General features: G+C 36.2%; 1 long non-coding RNA gene and 1 pseudogene across 1 annotated transcript; one reads left to right on the top strand and one right to left on the bottom strand.

Annotated features, from left to right (window-relative positions):
- The first annotated feature begins 3,075 nt into the window (after positions 1 to 3,075).
- On the top strand, positions 3,076 to 8,099 carry LOC141301114 (interferon-induced GTP-binding protein Mx3-like; annotated as a pseudogene).
- Positions 8,100 to 8,840: 741 nt separating this feature from the next.
- Positions 8,841 to 14,047, bottom strand: LOC141301131 (uncharacterized). Its single transcript, XR_012342111.1, has 4 exons — positions 13,355 to 14,047; positions 13,057 to 13,209; positions 9,476 to 9,567; positions 8,841 to 9,092 (listed from the first exon to the last, which is right to left on the bottom strand). It is a non-coding gene; the product is annotated as an uncharacterized lncRNA (long non-coding RNA).
- Between the last annotated feature and the right edge of the window lie 833 nt (positions 14,048 to 14,880).

Genomic DNA, 14,880 nt, shown 5'->3' with positions numbered 1-14,880 from the left:
TATGAAGACCATTCCTGAATAAATCAGTGTTTTTGTTAGGTAAATGACAGTCGTCTGGCTCCATCTACTGGATTAACAATGTAACATGCATGAAGAATCTATGAGGGAAAAGTCCCATGCTCCCACCAAGGCAATCAAATTCGATTACCTGCTTCACTTTATAATATTATCATTAACCAAAAACACATCAGTTCACTACAGGAGGCCTTTATTCACCCCCTGGAGCCATGTAGAGCACTTTTTATGATGGATGGATGCACTATATTGGACTTCTTTTGGACTGTTGAACAGAAACACCTGCCCACTGCCATTATAAAGCTTGGAAGAGCCAGTATCATTTTTAATGCAACTCTGAATTTGTCTGAAAGAAGAAATGCATATACACCTAGGATGCCTTAAGGGTGAGTAAATCATGGGCTAATTTTCATTTTTCTTTAAACAACGCATTAAACAATTTAGTAAACATCCACAGTTTTATCCATCATATTTATTCAGTTGTCAAGGGCACACATCATTGTGTTCACATAATTTTTCCAAAAAAATAAAAATAAAAAAGTGGGAAAAAAGACAGAAAGAGGAAAAACCTACACTTTATATATTAACAAAAACTACACAAACTGCCAACCCTTTGATGCAAATAGTCACTAGTTTTGTCTCACTGTAAAACCATATAATTGATTTAATTAATAATTAAGCAATTACTAAAGCTGCAAGATAATGCAAATTAAATAATGAATTGTGAGATTGAGTTTAAAATGTTTTTTATTACTGTTTTTAAATAATAAGGTAACACTTTAGAATATACTGTTCCGTCATTAATAGATAACTACACAGGAACATGACTAATGCGCTATTAGCATTATAGTAACTACTTTTAACTAACAAGAAACAAGATTAACTAATCAGTAAGTAATAGCACTCAGCTGAACATAATAGTTCACTATTTACTGATCAGTAACTACTATTTTTTTAATTTCTCCCGAAGAACTACTAAGAACTATACATGTTCATAATTCATGTGAATAATGAAAAATGTATAATTAATTCTGAAATTTATAATAGTCATTAAAAAACTATTGAGCTTTTTGTGAGGTTCTAGATAATAATACTTCTGACGGCTTTGGTAACACTTGAGTCGTTACTAGTGGGATACCATGATCTTCACTTTAGAATACAGATCCAAATAATTATCCAAAACCTTACATATACCTCAAAAGCTTACAATGATATCAGTCATTATTACTAGAGAGTTATCATGATCTTCACTTTAGAATATCGATCCAAATAATTAGTAATTCCTTCTGAAGTATTTGGAAATACCTGAGTCATTACTAGTGGGTTATCATGATCTTTACTTTAGAATCAATTATACATTTTGCATTAGTCACATTAATTATGAACTACCACTTTCAACTGAGCACTATTACTTACGGATTTGTTAATCAGAATTTCTTTCTAGTTACTGGAATGTTAATAGTGACATTTGTTCCTAGTTATTCATTAATGATGGAACAGTATTCTGAAGTTTAATAATAATAATAATAATAAGACATGAAATGATTAAAAACATATCAATGTCTAATCGAGATTCGTCATATCATTCTTATCTAACATGAACTTTGTTTGGTGGAGCATGCTACCATGTCAATAAACTTCTTAAACTATAAAAGTGTAATAGAACCTCCCCCCTGCATAAAATACTGCATTCATGCCATGCCGTAATTACCCTAACTTCAAGATGATGACACATGGTGTTTTATTTAAAGCTGTATCAATGCCTAAATGACGCTTGATCTGTGTGACACTTCATTTTATGATTTTTTATTTTAAATAATGATGTTTATTCTTAGGTTTTTGTTAACAGTTATGTAAGTTAGGGTTGTGCCTTACATCTTATGTTGTTAAATTAGTGTCTTTTATTTTATTGTCATGTTTGTTACCATGATGGTGTTTTGTGTTTGTATCCATGAAACTATGCACCTTTTAGTACATATATCTACGGTGGCCGACAGAGGCCAACGCGCTGCAAACAAGAAAACACATGCAAACAGAAAAAACGACAACAAATTAAGAAAACATCTTCATCCGTTTGACAACACAGGCGCTGCAAATCCTCGCAACGCAAACACAAATACGGAAACGCGCTGCAAATTCTCACAACACAACCAAACTCAGTAACGTGCTGCGAACACACGAAGGCGCTGCAAACTAACAAACGCGCTGCATATAGATCGGTCCACAACGGAAATGTTTCAGGGGGACCTAAAAAAGTGACGAACTCATCTGGGACCTGATTATTTATATCACTATATTACCAAATTATTTATATCACTATCACCTTTAAATGATACTATACTATCACTAAAAGGTGATAGTTCACCGATAACACCTCTGCTCTGACCAACAGCCACTGAACAAATAATCAGGTCCCAGATGGGTTCGTCACTTTTTGAGGTCCCCCTGAAGCATTTCCGTTGTGGACCGATCTATATGCAGCGCGTTTGTTAGTTTGCAGCGCCCTCGTGTGTTTGCAGCGTGTTTCTGAGTTTGGTTGTGTTGTGAGAATTTGCAGCGCGTTTCCGTATTTGTGTTTGCGTTGCGAGGATTTGCAGCGCCTGTATTGTCAAACGGATGAAGATGTTTTCTTAATTTGTTGTCGTTTTTTCTGTTTGCATGTGTTTTCTTAAGTTTGCAGCGCGTTGGCCTCTGTCGGCCACCGTATATATCAGTTTGTAAAAAAGTTAATTGTGTCACAGGAATAATGAAACCTAGTACGAGACAACTTCGGATGAACTTTAATTCATCTTTGCCCCTGCCTTTTTGTGTTGGTTGTGTCAGTACATTTGGCACAAAACAGATTTAGGTAAATCAAATGAAATGACATCAGGTAATAAAATGTTTTACTATAAAGGTAAATAAATGTAGTTGCTAAATGAAGTTGCTCATTAAATGATTCACCCAAGACACAGGTTACTGTTTAACAGTTTTATGGTGGTTTTATTGCTGAACAGCTTGGGATGTGACACCCAAAGAACACAGTACAAGAAAGATATCGCATCAGTCAAACATTTGGTACACTGAAACACTGTGTATAACTGAACAGACATTGTAAAATTGTAGCTTGATTACACAAAACCAGAAGTTCGGGGTTTTTTTCTACATACGCACATTATTATATTTGCTATCAGAAAATGAACGGAGAGGTTCACACTCATTTAGAAAAAAGCATTCGTCCATACATTGATCTGATTGACACTCTGCGATCAGTTGGCATTCAGAAGGACTTGGCTTTACCGACTATTGCAGTGATTGGAGACCAGAGTTCTGGAAAAAGCTCTGTGTTGGAAGCGCTGTCTGGAGTTGCGTTACCAAGAGGGACCGGTGAGGACAAATTTAACTCTTCTTTGCTATTGGATATTCATACACACTCAGTGACCACTTTTAGGTACATCTCTCCAGTATTTCTCTATTGGTTTGAGTTCTGGTGACTGTGGAGGCAGGATGGATCGAGAGATTCATGTTGTCGTGCACCACCAAATCTGACACAGTCAGACCTGTCGCAGCAGAAAAAAGCTCTGGCAACTTCAGATTGGCTGGTCAGATATTTGCATCAATAAGAAGATGTACTGGTAAACTGAGTGTATTTATAGTTAAATTATAATTAAAGTATGATTTCTTTTTGCCCTCACCTGCACTGTTATAAAGCACTTGTCACATAATTCTCCACTTTTAGTTTTTCTTTTGATTGCTAACTCAACTGTGTTGGCTGTAGGAATTGTCACCAGATGTCCATTAGAGTTGAGGCTGAAAAAAGTACCAGGAGTCAAGTGGAAGGCTATTTTAACTTACAATAAGAAAGATAGATATGTGAATTCCTCAGGTTAGTAGTACTGCTTGCAATGTCTTTTGTTTTCTTAATCAGAAGGGTTTCTTTCAGCTGGATCACGTTTACAACTGGATTAAAATCATGTTTTGTTGCAGGTCCTATTAAAGCCAGCAAACTGGAGAGTGGAAAGGCAGCACAGTTAACTCACAATGAGGAGAAATTTGAATTTGCAGATCCTTCATTAGTTGAAAAGCATGTTGCAGAAGGTTAGTAAAACTGCTGGTAATCAGTGTTACTGGTATACATAATAAAATTAAGTCACTTTTTTTTTTGGAATAAATTCATTATCCCTGCAAACATGCAAGCACTGGCCCTTTATGGGCCATCTTAGGGCTAGCCTAAGGGCCCCCAACGGGCTGCCAGTGCCTACACAGGGCCCACACTATTAACTTACAACAATACATCTGTTTCACTTTAAATACTTTTCAGCTACTAAAACTTAAGTTTACTTCAGTTACTATAACTTAATGAAGAATTTCTTCTCTTCTGTGTCAGTCAGTCAGTCTCTTTGTGCTGCAAACACACAAAAATACTTTTTGGGTGAACTATCCCTTGAAGTACAATAGCCTCTTGACAATAGCTTGTTTTTTCACCGTTTCTCTCTTTTCTTGGCAGATGTTTGACAGTATTTCTGAACTGGCTAAGAGACATTTATGTCAATGAAACATGCTAAAGGGGAGCTTCAGGCTCTAAGATGAATCTATCTTTATTCACACTGCTTTAAAGGACCTTTTTTTTTTCTAATAAACATAGTTAAGTTTGCTGTTTGTTTTCTACAGCCCAGAATGAGCTGGCAGGAGAAGGGGTAGGAATATCTGATGAGCTCATCACTTTAGAGGTCATGTCACCAGATGTGTGTGACCTCACACTGATCGACCTACCTGGAATTGCCCGAGTCCCAGTAGAAGGACAACCAGAGGATATTGGACAACAGGTGAGTCATATAATCTGATCTTGCACTTCATATTTACTATCAATCCAATTTTAAAACTATGTTTATTTCTTGTAGATAAAACGCCTGATCATGAAATATATTAAGAAATGTGAGACTGTAAACCTGGTTGTGGTCCCTTGTAACACTGACATTGCAACAACAGAAGCCTTACAAATGGCACAAGAAGTAGATCCTAAGGGCATAAGGACTATCGGTAATGATGCAGATGATCTGCACAACATCTAATATCTCACCAAATATCTTACGGCATGTTTGTCAGCAAATGGACCCTTATAAAATAGCTATTTTTAATTTTTACAGCCATTTTGACCAAGCCAGACCTCATAGACAAGGGAACCGAGAAGAACATTCTGAAAGTAGTCAACAACGAAGTGATTCCTCTCCGCAAAGGTTACATCATGGTGAAGTGTAGAGGACAACAGCAGATCAATGATGAAATTCCTCTGGAGGAGGCGGCACAAATGGAGAGAGATTTCTTCCAAAACCATGACTATTTCAGGTTACATTCTGAACAGAATATAATTAAGTTTTTGCATGCATTAGTTTCTCAATTTAAAATAATTTAGATTTTTTTTTTTAAACTCATAAAGTAAAAATGTTAGGGTGGTACAGATAAAGAAAAAATGATGGTTACACTGTGCTATTAAATTAAATGACAACTGACTGTGCAATCACACCATTGTAAAAGTTTGCCTCTGCTAATGCATCCTAAAATGGCTTTATTCATGTGTTTTTTTTTTTAAATGCGCGTTTGGCCATTATTTATTTATTTGAAGAAAATCTGTTTATTAAGCTAGAGTCTATAAACTAAAATAAGCCACCGTGTAACACGTGCTCATCTTATTTGACAGATGCCTTTTGGAAGAGAATAAAGCAACTATTAAATTCTTGCCGTCAAACTGACTCAGGATCTTGTTGAACATATCAAAGTAAGTTTCTCAAATTTCATAAATTTAGTAAACTGTACTTTATGGCAGGATGGACTGAGCTACTATAATAAAATTGTATCTTGCTTATCTTTGTCAGAAATCACTTCCACAGCTCAATGAGCAGATAAAAAAGCAGTTGTGGACTGTGAAGAGAGAACTTAAGGTCTGTGAGGATGGACCACCAGATGACCTTGAGGGAGCCAAGGAATTCCTTATTAAAGTAGGACCTCAAGACATCAAGTCTTCAGAGAATTATCATAGGGGTCCATATATATATATATTCTATTATTGTATTATTATAAATTAGCACTAAAATTGATCGACTTAGAATTACAAATGTCAATTCTGACAAGTAGATTGCATTTGTGATTAAAAATGTTTTTTACAAGCATAGCTCATTTTGATTCAATTTGTCTTCTGTCCCTCTAAAATGCTGTCTGTTTAGATAACACCTTCCCAACAAATCCTGTATAATGATAATGTAATAGGCTCATGAAACAAATAAAAAAAATTCTCACAGACCTTAAACAGATTCAACGAGCAAATCAAGTCCCTATTATCAGGAGAGCAGATGGCTGAGAAAACTATGTTTGCCCAGCTTCGTGCTGAATTCAAGAAGTGGAATGATCGTCTTAACAGTACAAAGACATCCTGTGAGTATATTTATTTTACATTTAAGAAGCACAATAATTCACTGTTCTTTAATCAGAGTTCTAGGTTGGTTCATTTCATAAATCCATCTTAATTCCAAACAAGTTAACAATGCAAAAGAGTTGAGTGAGAAAAACAGAGGGAACTGCTTGGCTTCAGCAACTACAGATTGTTTGAGAAGATTCTGCAGGACCATGTGGCTAAACTTATAAACTTATAACGACTAATAGTTTTAGCACATCTGAATCGTGGGACATATGTGGCTATTTGTCATTTTGGTTATTTGTATTTCTTCTGAAGACATCGTCATCAAGCAATTCACTGACGTGGTGAGTGAGTGTTTCCGGAACTACCATGTCCTTCAAAACACTGTTAAGGTCAATTATGCCCCTCATTAGCTCCTGAAAATATTGCAGAAATTGTTAATCCAGTTTGATCGAGTTCTCTATCCATAGTACTTTTTTACTTGATTCTTTATAGGATAAAATCCACAACATTCAGTTAACCCAACTAGAAAAGGCTGAGGAGAGAATCGCAGAGCAGTTTAAAATGGAAAACAGGATCTACACTCAAGATCCCATCTTCCTGAAAATCTTGAGTGAGATTACAAGCAAGTCTTTTTCAGAAAATGAGTTACCTGTCTTTGACAAACAATGCAGTTACAGGCAAATGCTAGAGGCATATTATGAGGTAGATCTTAGATTTCAATAACAAATTGCACTGTGCTTGTGGTGTGAGGACGTAACTTATCTACTCGTTTCCTTTCAGATTGTGGTGCAGAGGATGGCTGATCAACTGCCCTTGATAATCACCTTTTACATGTTGCAGGAGACTGCTCAGCTCTTGTCTACTAACATAATGAAATTATTGGAAAAGCCAGATGTGCACGAGCTTCTGTCTGAGAACTCTGACGTCAGCAGAAGACGCAAAGACCTAAGAGCTCGTTTGAAACGTATGACTGCTGCTGAAGCAGCAATCAGCAATTTTTTTAGATGACTAGAGGATATATATGAAAATACATCCATCCATTTTCCTCACTTGTTCAAGAATTGCAGGATTTGACAACTTAACCTATAAAACGTTCTTAGCTTAATACTTTTAGATTTTTGTAATATACACATAAATTAACCTGTTTCTTATACTAATCGATTTTTTCAGGTTGTTTACCAAAGCAGTACTTTGTTTCCAAGTCATACCTACATTTTGTTTCCTAAATTAACTGAAAGTACTGTATCAGTCCATTGGCTACAGTACATTATTTTCCTACTACTTTGTGATCTGATCAAAATTAAAATCGCACTTTCCTTATTGATTGACCTGCTTGTTTGTTTGTTTGTTTTTTGTCCGAATAATAATATTAGAAAAGTCAATAAACATGTATCCAATGAACTGCTACGGTTGCTGTTAGGTTTGCTTGGTGTCACCAAGTTAGTGTTCTACATGACAGACTAGATTTAACATAACTCAAATATTTTTTTGGCTAATAAAAAATAATAATTGTAATCTTTTGAGGCCAGTGAAAATTATGGCAAGGCAAGTAAAAGACTGTGTACAGCATGTATTTTTTTCCACATTCATTTCACACTTGTCTAGTACAAATAAGTGAATTGTATACTTTTTTCTTAATTTACTCCAAAAAAATGGAAGTGAACTCATAGGTCAAAAAAAGAAAAAAAAAGTAATATCTGCACTGTAAAATCCAATTAGTAAACCTTACTTAAAAAAAGCATGCAAACCGATTGCCTTAAAAAAACCAAGTAAAGTTAAATGGGAATAGTTTGTAGTATTAACAAACGCCTATCTAGTATTGTATACTTACAAGAGAGTTCCAGTAACTTAAAACTAAATTGTAGCATATACTTGAATGTTTACTTTAGATGTACTCATCTTTAGTACAGGTTACTCAGAATTGCTATTTTTAACAACTATATCATTTCAAGTGAAATATACTTTGTATGTATTCCAAACTACTGATTTATGCAAGTTGAGCTAACTTGACAATTTCTGCATGCAACTCGAAATTTCTAAGTTGACTTTACTTCAAAAGCAATCCAATTTACTTGTTAAAACCATGCAAACCGATTGCCTTAAAAAAACCAAGTAAGCATTACTCCAATAACTTAAGTGCATCTATTGTCTATTATAAAACCCTGAGAAGGGGTTCGCAATTTAACAAAGAATACACTTACACCTGGACAAATACTGTAAGGCAGTGACATAGTTCAAGGATAAATTTATTGTATTTTTTTTTTACTCTACTACAGGCACAGGGATGTTCCACACAAGTTTCCACTGGGGATTACAAATTTTAATTTTCTTTAAATAAAATACAAACCATTTGATGGTACAATAAATCTATATAAAATGTACAATAAATAAAAAATTTATTGTGGACCAAAAAAAAAGTCCTTGACCTGACTGTAACATCCTAAACCAACAGTTTTTCATGTTTTTGGGGTAATCCAAATTCAAAACATATGACAGTCCAAACAAAAGGCAAATTGCCTGTGGTAGATTCTGTAGATTGTCAATGACAATACCTCCCTCAACAATGATGGCAGTATAAACTGGGTCAAGGTACAGTTGATTTTGTAAGAGAGGAATGTGTTCATCAATGACAGTCAGCACTCCAACAGGTACTTGTGCCCAGTCCTCATCAGTTATCAGATGCCTATAAGAAAAACGAAACAATAACAATATTACAACAGGGAAATGTTGAAAGGAATTATTAATTGTCAGTTGTCTGCCCTGCCTAAACTCCCGTTTAGCCATTCCTTGTTAAGTATGTACATGCATTTTTTTTTTTTATCTCAACTCATAAATATTCAAGGTATAGTACGTTTCATGCATATCACATTGTACATATCACATTATGCATATTGCATGGCTTGCAATATGATTTTAATACTTCCGAAGAATATATAATAATAACAAGTCCTAATTTTAGGTTGACAGACAGAAAGTACACTGGACTCACATTGTTTAATAAGTTTTTTGGTAAACCCATTTTCAATGGAAATAATAAATAAATATAAAATATAACTAAGAACTTACAAAGCAGGTGTTGTAGAAGGTACTGGCATCATCCCCAAGCATCATGGCAGGCCTCGGAGCACCAATGTGCACATAGCTGTCAAATCTGGTTCCTAGGAGTAGATAATGAAAAACAATTTAAGTTCAAGATTGCAGCATTCTGAAGTTACAGTACCAATCAGTTTGTTAAAGGATTAAAGGATAACTATTGCCAAAATGCAACCTAGGCTGTTTTTTCTTTTTTTTTACCGTAAATTTATATCTAAAAGCATAATTACGACAAACGAGCCGTTTTTGAGATTAACCGTGGTTTAGTTTTGTGGTCAGTGGCCGGTGAATGGGAATACTAGGGGCAAGTTTTAAGTGCATCAAAATCGATATTTTTACAACACTAAGAAGGCTCGACACACCATGAAACTTTGCTTGAAGTATCACCTGGGTCTCTACACATGAACTCAAGGATTGAGAATATTGTTTGTGTACACAGAGTTTACTAAAAAGAAAGGTTTTGAACAACTCACTTTCACTGTTTGAGTTTCCGCTCGCGGCTGTCTTGATAGTCAAGAAGTGTCGATTTCCGAAAGGCTCTTTTTACAACTAGAAGGTTAATATTGTTTTTCACTTGCTTCAAAACAACGAATTAGCCGTGCATTTATATGGAAATATACTTTAGGAGCTATCCATCTTTACTCTCCTCCTCGCTATTATGTCGCATTCGGAGATGGACACTTCTTGACTGACAAGACGGCCGCAAGAGGAAACTCAAACAGTGAAAGTGAGTTGTTCAAAACCTTTCTTTTTAGTAAACTCTGTGTACACAAACAATGTTCTTAATGCTGGAGTTTATGTGTAGAGACCCAGATGATACTTCGAGCAAAGTTTTTATGGTGTGTTGTAGGGTTGGGTCGATAGACGATGCCATCGTCCATCGCCGATGGCCAAAAGACATCACGATGCTGAACCGGCATCGCGATCCTCCGCCCCGCCCCCGCAGCGCCAAGCCCCGCCCCCGCCGCAACCCGCTCACGGAAAACACACACTTAATCCCTATATAGCCAAATGAAATGCATGCTTTCAATTTCTGCATCTTTACTTATTTTATTATTATTATTATGAGGAAATAATAACAAGGAAGTTGTTAGTGATCACAATACAAATACAAAAAGCCTAGTTGGAACACTTGGATTTGTGCCGAAAAACAGAGGTGCGTGAGCCCAACGCGCTATTTTTAGTTTCGCTTTGTTTTAGTTTCTTAACTTTGTTTATACTACAGGGCCGTTGAATGCTTGAATCTGATTGGCTGATGAACGTTCTAGAGGTGTGCATTATATTCAGGGATACGCACGGCGAACGTAGTTCCAGGCAGCTTTAGACCGCAGTGCATGTCTATATCACTTCGCCATACGATTTCAGTTATTTCAAAGGTCCTTACAGCCCAAAACAGCAAAATAACTAAAACCCACAATAACACTGGCCAAGCTAATAAATACAGTAAACATCAGGATAAAAACGACACATTATTTCCATGTTTTTTTCCACATTATATTACGTTTTATCATGTACGGAAAGCACAAACTCTTTTTTTCTCGCCCTCTCTCACTCACCTCACAGACGCACACACATAATGTTACAGTTTGCACTCGCGTTAGCATTCGCGCTAATGTTGTTAGCGCTGCTCTGACGATTAACAACTTAACAACGACATGACAGCTCCCAAACGCGAGGAGACAACGGCGTGGTCTGGAAGAAAATGAACTTAAAGTTTAACTGTTAGTAGAGAGGATGCTGCCAGTCACCCTTGAGAGACACAGACGTGAGAGAGGTAAAGTCATACACTTAGTTTCTCTCCCTCACTCTTTCCGTCTGTCTGCTTGTCTTTCGGTCTGTCTAAACTTCATTATTAACGGCATTATTTTGCTATTAACAGCTCAAGCGTCGTTACTAGTTCTAAAATGACGTTTTGGAACTAGCAACGAAGCTGTTGAATAAGCTGCGTAAGAAATTAATCCTACTCACAATAGCGTTTTAAGGATGAAAACGGGACGAATGTCTTGAAATATATCATTTGATCGATGTCTTGAGGTGTGGTAACTGTAGTATAAGCGGAATAATTGACTTCGGGCCGTAGAATTCTACGAAAATAATGCACACCCGAGGTGTAACGGCCACTCCGCTTCGCGTCGTGACCGCATCACCACCTCGGGTGTGCATTATTTTCTAAGAATTCTACGGCCCGTCGTCAATTATTCCTTACATATTTTGTTTCATTTCTGTTCTGTTCTAAATACCTCTACATTTAAATAATTCGTTTTGGAGTCAGGGTAACTAACTTATAGCTATGTTTATAGTGTTTATAATGTTAATACATAATATTTTGCTTGATTTGGTATTATTTCTGATATTAAGCTTTCTCTCTAAACATTCCGCTGCTCATTAAATGCGTTTTGAGAGAGTGTGTTAAGCAGTAAGCAAATAATGAGAGCGTTATTGAACCTAAAAAAGCTGACTGGTCGAAAATATGTTAAGGACCAACACACATCCTCCAAATGCATTTATATAAACCCGTGCTTGATCTTGTCTCGTCTGCACGCACGCACTGTCATGATCTAATGCACTTGTTAATTCCGGATCTTTAAAAACAAATACCGGAACGCAAAAATCCAAAATCGGACATTTTCCAGAGCAGAATCCGGCTCAAATTAAGCACTCGTGGACATGGTAGGCTACAATTAATTAATTCGTTATAAATAAATTATTTAACAACAACCATCCCTCACCCCCCCCCCCCCCCAGACGATGCCATCGTCCATCGCGATGTTTCACATTAGACATCGTACGATGCCAAATTGGTCGACATCGCCCAACCCTAGTGTGTTGAGCCTTCTTAGTGTTGTAAAAATATTGATTTTGATGCGCTCAAAGTTATGACCCTAGTTCTCCCATTCACCGGCCACTGACCACAAAACTAAACCACGGTCAATCTCAAAAATGGCTTGTTTGTCGTAATTATGCTTTTAGATATAAGTTTGTCTCGTTTACAGTAAAAAAATAAAAAAACAGCCCAGGTTGCATTTTGGCAACAGTTATCCTTTAATTCTCTCAAAAACATAAATTCTGTCAACAGTTGCTAAACTTTGTCATTTTAAACTTGTTAGACCTTTGTTCATATTCAGAACACACATGAAGAAATAACAAAAATGAAATACGAGAGCTTTCTGTCCCTCCATATGCAGCCTTGGCAACTAGCAATTTCAAGGCCATGAAAGGTAGAAAAGGCATCTTTAGGGTACTACCATGTTCAAGGCCAGAAAAGTACAAAGATGATTGTTATGAAACTATGAGACTACTTTTTTGTGTGCAAAGGAAACAAAAATAAGTAGCTTCATAACATTACAGTTGAACCACTGATGTCACATGGATTACTTTATCAATGATCTAAACTATCTTACATTGTGTTAAAGTGTTTCTCAAAAACAGAACACAACTCTTGTAACAATTACAATATTAGCAACACTACTTTTAAATACTTTAAAATAATAGTAGGTAGCAACATCACAATCAACTTACAACAATAAATAAAATTAAGGCTGCAGTAAACTCACCGCTGTATTAATTTCAAGTTCAGCCAATTTCTCTCCAACTGTTCCTTTCTTGGACTTGAAGATTGTGTCAAACCGTTGTATGTAGTGATCCAAGGCACCAAAAAAGTCACTCTGCAGATCTGTGGTGGCTATCCTATGGAACTCTGCAAACACCTACAACAGAGGCAAAATAAACAGTGAATAAAGAAGCATGGTTCACAATGTGGATATGACTATGCATGTTCAGCCCACTGGTTACCAGGCCAAGCCTGAAAAAAATTGTTTAACATGGTGGAAAACTAAATGTATGAGCACTTACTTGTCTCTCTGGCCACCGCTCCTGCAATGCTTTCACTGGTACAGTAATCACATAACTGACAGTGAAACGCAACTTTGGGTTTACTTGCTTGTTTCCTCAGAAGAACACAAACAGAGATTTTTAACTCAAACCAGTGCAGTCTGCCAGCCAAATAATGGATGTGGATGGGCACCAGACCTTTAAAAGTAAACAAAAACATGCACAGACAAATCTAAATTACACCCTGCGGCTCGTGACGATACATTGATGTCTTAAGACATGAAACGATCGTTTTTTGCGAGAAACTGAACTGTATTTATATCATTTTTTACCTTTGATACACAGCCACGTCCATCTGTCCTGAGCACAAGCTCATCATCTGGATCGTTACATGTGCACACGCTCTGGCATAGTATACGCAAAAGCCGAGGGGAATCAGTGAAAAGTCCCGGATGAGTTTGCTCAAGCAAACGTAATCTTTTAGCTTTGAATTGGTTTGAACAATCAGGATAAGCGCAAGTAATTACCATTTTGAATAGCCGCTATAACCACAGTCTCTGTGCACTGTGTAAACAATGAGTGTCGCGAGCGACAGATCGCTTCCAGCGTTTGCGTATACTACGCCAGAGCACGTACACAAGTAATGTGCCTGATGCTAAACTCATCACAGATGGATTTTGCTATGTATCAAAGGTTAAAAATGATATAAATACTGTTCTGTTTCTCACAAAAACCGATCGTTTCGTGTCTTAGGACATCAATGTATCGTCACGAGTCGCAGGGTGTAATTTGGATTTGTACGTGCATGTTTTTGTTTACTTTTTCAAGGTTTGGTGCCCATCCACTCACATTATTTGGCTAACAGACTGCAACGGTTTGAGTTAAAAATCTCTGTTTGTGTTCTGCTAAAGAAACAAAGTCACCTACATCTTGGATGCCCTGGGGATAAGCAGATAAACATCACATTTTCATTTTTGGGTGAACTATCCCTTTAAGTTGCTTTAGTCTTTCAATATAATACTTAAGGTGCATCTTAGTCAACACTTTCACAAATTAATCTCTACTACTACTACTTCAGAATAAGATGTCCTCACCTCAACTGTATCAAGATCTGTGAATTGAAGACCATACTCAGGATGCAGTTACCAGAAGCACTTCTAAAAAGGATAAAAAAAAGTTTAGTTGAAAAGGAAGTTCTGCATTGCAAATTATAAATGCATTCATTTCTTAATATGTTCATGTTTTACAAGCATTACAAAAATACTTACCACTATAATATAGCTTAAAATCTAAAAAGGTGTAACAATGTAATGAATAGTTACAATGATTAATATTTAAAAAATGGACTGGACATTACAATAGCAAATTTTAATAATGAACACAAAAATACTAACGTTACTACTAATAATAATAAAGCACCACAGTTTTATAAAATCATAGAGGAAACACTGTAAACAATTACACTGATCATTAAATAGATATTTCAAAATCTGTATTCACATCAATCACAAGCCACTGGTAAGATATAATCTTGGCCAGCCCTTCAC

The sequence above is a fragment of the Garra rufa genome, chromosome 25 (assembly GCF_049309525.1).
Source record: "Garra rufa chromosome 25, GarRuf1.0, whole genome shotgun sequence".
NCBI classification, from domain to species: Eukaryota; Metazoa; Chordata; class Actinopteri; order Cypriniformes; family Cyprinidae; genus Garra; species Garra rufa.
This window is presented reverse-complemented; position numbering and strand designations above follow the sequence as displayed.